Source organism: Halyomorpha halys, unplaced genomic scaffold, assembly GCF_000696795.3.
Source record: "Halyomorpha halys isolate HHAL.00 unplaced genomic scaffold, Hhal_1.1 Scaffold3.1, whole genome shotgun sequence".
Lineage (NCBI taxonomy): Eukaryota > Metazoa > Arthropoda > Insecta > Hemiptera > Pentatomidae > Halyomorpha > Halyomorpha halys.
In genome coordinates this window covers 2,422,915-2,428,118 of record NW_027115249.1, presented here as the reverse complement: position 1 = coordinate 2,428,118, position 5,204 = coordinate 2,422,915, and the positions used below count along the sequence as shown (strand labels likewise).

The following is a 5,204-nucleotide window of genomic DNA, read 5'->3' as shown; positions in this document are numbered from 1 at the left end:
CCTGACCATCTTCTTATATATTATTTTTTTCTTTTAATAAGAACATTGTATATAGTTAGGAGTGTCTTTTGTACGAGACTATCCCCCCCCCATAATCAACAGTTAAAAAATATATATATAATATAACGATTATACCAACCATGTAAGGCCAGACCGATCTGGTATAAAATAAAACATGTTTATATATATTATTTATTCATGGCTACCTACACTTTTTAAAGTCGTTATTAAAATTATTTTAGCTTTAAGTTAGTTTAGGCCTCTGATGATCTGCGATTCAGCGAAAAGGTTTATTACTTTCTTGAAGGTTAATGGTTGAACATGTCTAACTAAGTTTATAACTTTGAAGAAAATGTGAAAAAAAAATAAAAAATTGAACGATAAATGAAATCATCATCCAATCAATATTTATCTGAATAACGCCCATGAGGAAGAAGACATTTAATCAACAATAAAACACATTGCCAACACGCCATGCGATAGTTGTCCTATCACTCTCTAAATGACGCAGAACATATAAAATATGCAGTTGATGTAACGAACAAATTAAAATCCATGTTCTCACTTAGAAGGGAAGAAAACAAGGCAGTTATCTCACCCCAATTTTAGATTACTTTAATGAAAACTATGTATAATTACTATTCAAAACTGATGAGTCTGCCAAGTATAGGTAGGGGGGATAAAAAATGGCGGCTGTTTCAAAACCTTAAAAAAATTGTTATTTTTTCATTTGGAGCTCTATATCTTAAAACTACCGACAACACTAGAAAATCTAAGAGAACATTATTTAAAGAAGAGTAAATTTTCTGAAATAGTAGCCCTAAAAGAGCTATTTACGTTCAATAGTTCTCGAGATATAGCTTTTTAAAAAGCAAAATTTCTTAAAAATCTACTGAAAGATTAGTAGTTATTTATTTTGAGAAATCTAAATCTCAGGAACTATGTGACGTACAGATGTCTATTAGCACTCAAATTAAAGCTAGTTTAATGGACTATAAAGATGTTTCTGACCTTTACCTTCGTAGGAATAATAGTTTTCATGATATTTGCTAAAATAAATTGATTTATAGTTGTTCGGACAATAACTTTGATTTATGAAAAACTTCATTTCAGAAACCATTGGAGGTACAGAAGTCTGCCAGCGCTCAAATTAAGGCTAGTTAAATTTACTACAAAATAGTTAATTATGTTTATCTTTGTAGGAGTAGTAGTTTTTATGATATTTGACAAAATAAACTCACAAAATGTTAATTTCTAGATGTTCGTATAAAATGGTGGATTTTTTATAAAATATATCTCTAGATCCATATGACGCGCATATGTATGCCAACACTGGAAATAAAGGAAATTTAACTTATTTTAAAGTAGTTTATGACACATATCTTCGTAGGGGTAGTAGTTTTTATGATATTCACATATGAACATAAATTTGGCAAATGAAAATTTGTCCGAACAACTATAAATCAATATATTTCAGGGAATTTCAAGTAAACTATTACTCCTACGAAGATAAACATCATAAACTACTTTTTAGCTCATTAAACTATCTTTAATTTGAGTGCTAATAGACATCTGTACGTCAAATGGTTTTCAAAATAAATTCACTAACTATTGAGCTTTCAGTACATCCCATACAACATTTTTATGTTGCTTTTTTAAAAAGCTATACCTCAAAAACTATTGAGCTTAAATAACTCTACTAGGGCTTATATTTTAACAAATTTACTCTTCTTTAAATGACGTTCTCTTAGGTTTTCTTGTTACTTTTTAAGATATAGAGCTTCGAATGAAAAATTAGATTTTTTCTATTTTTTTCTAAGATTCTATTTTTCCCCTACCTATACTTGGCAGACACATCAATTTTGACTATTAATTATACATATCTTTCATTAAAGTAATAAAAAATTGGGGTGATGACTGCCTTTTTTCTCCTCTTGGGCTCTTGTACTAAAGCTATTTCTCTATAAATAGATAAGTTTACAGAGCGCCGTAGGACTGTAACCATAAACATAATATGGATTTAGCAGGAGCGAAGCCGCCTACTGACGTCAAAGCCTCTAATATACAACACATCAGCACATCCAGGTCACTAGGCACAGGCTTCTCTTACCAGTCCGCGTCTTGTAGTAATTATATTGTATATATTATTATTATATATATAATAATAATAATAATATTACAGTTACTTTTTTTAGTTTAGAATTTAATGCGAAAGAGATTGCGGAAATAATTTTGTCGCTCTATACTAGGATAGACGACCAAGGCCAATTTTTTGAACCAATCTGCATTTCAGCAACGAAAGATATAAACTAATTTACATATCCACAATGTCCAGTCATAAACAAGGAACATAATTTTTATTTCTTCATACAATAATATTTCCTTATTAAATAAAACCAAAAATTGTATCCAATACTGTCTCAACACTTTATTTCTCACTAGTCCAACGTTTCGGCCATTCCAGCCATCTTCAAGGACATCTTCACTACAAAACAAGATGGCTGGAATGGCCGAAACGTTGGACTAGTGAGAAATAAAGTGTTGAGACAGTATTGGATACAATTTTTGGTTTTATTTAATAAATAATTACCTTGTCTCAAAAAATTTTGAAATAATATAATTTAATAATATTTCCTTTTATTTCATCTATCTGTTCCGGTTAACCTACGGCAACCGAAAGGTTGAATTGGAGGGGCCACCATCAAACATTGTGGCATATAATAGCCTACAGGATATACTAGCGCCCATGTGGCCAAAAGTCAAAACTCACCTCCTCCAGCGCTCTCTGTGGAGCGAATCAACCCAGAAATGTGAGAAGAGAGCCATCTTGTCTTCAGCCAGAGAAGCAGTACATAATTTCTTTCGTTCACTCATCAGCAATATCTATCATGAGTGAGTAGATTTACTGGAGTAGTTCCCAGCAGCGGGGGGAAGAGATGCCTAGAAATGCGAAGGGAGGAAAGAAGAAGTAAGTCCACATGGCAATAATTAGCATTCACCACCACATATTACTATGTGGTGGTGAATGTTAATTATACATAGTAATCATCATCAACCACCTCATTATCTACAATTCCATAGCCCAGCCTTCAAAATTTACTAACCATCTAAACATTTTCTTTCGGCCACCCACTACACCATTTGTAACTTAAATTTAGAATTTTATTTTTCATTTAATCATGTTCATTTTCAATTATACAGTCCACTCCAACCCAACCAGCCAACCAAAAGTGAAGTGTGTTCGGCAATTCGGTTGAGGGCATGCTTCATACACTATCTTTGTTTGGATTCTTTTTATAATAAAAATAGAGTAAATCGAATTTAATAGTCGATAAAAGCCAAAAGAACGCACAAGCTAGTCGATACCAACGTTTGATGCTTACTTTATTTACACTTGTACAAGTCATGGATTTTAGCAAATGGCAAACGTGAATATCCAGCATTACGGTTTTTAAGGATTGCGCGCAAATGTATAAACGTGATATTCAATCTTCTTTGAGAAAATTTTAATTTATAGTTTAATTTTTTTTAAAAATTAATTTATTGTTATTTACAACCGTATAAAAATATATACAACAAGTAAATTTGCTGTAGGTGACATAGTGACATGATACAAACATGTGGAGAATCTACTCAATAACAGAACTCCAATAACATTTGTAAAGGAGAAGATCTCGAGGCTACCTTCTTTTCAGACGTCTAGGAGGATTATTAGGTAATGAAGGAGAAGCCAGGTTAGAAACTAGTGGGTTTGGGTGGTTGAGAAGTTTATCATGGAACGATTGCTATCTAGTTCTGGTCAAATCGGGAACATAGAGGTAAGGAGTATAAAGGATTTTACGAAGGATTTAGGACTGTAAGAATTGGATTTGGGAGGAATTTGATGGTTTAGTGGAGCCTCAAAGGTCAACTCCGTATTTCCAGGTCTTATAATCGTCGGAATCGACGAGCAGTTTCCTGTCTTTTTAGTCTTGTATGAGGATTCCATGTCAGTCGTTTGTCCAGATGTAGTGCTAAGTAACGGATCTGTTCGACAGGAATAAGTGGGATATTATTAAAGGATACTGTAGATACTGTGGGCAAGAGGTCGTGGATATACGACAAAGGGTAAATGTGATTTGGTGGGATTTATTGGAATTAATTTTAATCCTCCAGTTTTGGCACCATTCTTCATGGGTGGTGATGTGGAATTAGAGAGTTTTAGATACAATGTAAGGATCATTGTTAACTGACAATAGACATGTGTCATCGGCATACGTGGTGAGGGTAGTGTTAGGATGGGTTGGGATGTCAGATGTGAGAACTGTAACAAGGATAGGACCAAGGATACTACCCTGAGGTACACCAGTAGACTGGCGTAATAGGGATGAATAAGAGCTGTTGTGATAAAATTTAAATATTTTTTACTAATATCCCCATTGACAAAGCCCTTCACATTGTGGAGAAGAACTGGAATATTTTTTAATCTCATACCATGCTTAACCTCATCTTCAGAACTTTGTAGTAATTCTAGTCACCTGACTTTTTATGATTAATTTTACAACTACATTTCTGGACTTGCCAAGGGGAACTATTTTGCTCCTGACATTTCTAACATTGTCCTTAATGATTTCATCGACTTCATAATACCTCTATTCTATCAAGACATCATTTTTATTAATAAATACGTTGACGATCTCAATCCTGACAAAATCCTATCAGCCATTAACTCCGACCACCCTTGTCTCTTCGGTTTACTGTTGAAGGTGTAGCGAGAGGGAGCAAGTGGTTGGACCACAACTCACCAGAGCGCTCCACCTCGAGCCTCACCGAAGCTCCCAAATTTACTAAATATTTCTTTTTGTTAAAGACATATTGTATTTTTTATATATTAATAATTTCTGTACATAATACTTAGCAATATCTGGACAATGAATAATAAATTATAACAATGCAATGCACGAACCTATCTCAAGTAGACATGTACCGACCGCTTCTCGGTCACAGCCGCATGGACTAGGCCTATAAATAAGGGACTCAAAATCCCCAAAATTTGATCGTAGATCCACATCCTTTCCTGGGTCTAGTCATGGCACAGGTGACGTATACACTGCTTGAGATAGAGAAGTTCATTGCCAATCTATGCTCGCAAAAATAGTTATTTCTGTACGCACACCCAAGACGATGGCCTATCTCCTCTCCTTCTCTCCAGCAATCTTAGTCCG

General features: G+C 34.0%; 1 protein-coding gene across 5 annotated transcripts in view; it reads right to left on the bottom strand.

Moving 5' to 3' along the window:
* The window catches only part of LOC106683814 (uncharacterized), a 445,492-nt gene that overhangs the window by 181,153 nt on the left and 259,135 nt on the right, over window positions 1–5,204 (bottom strand). The window lies entirely within an intron of this gene.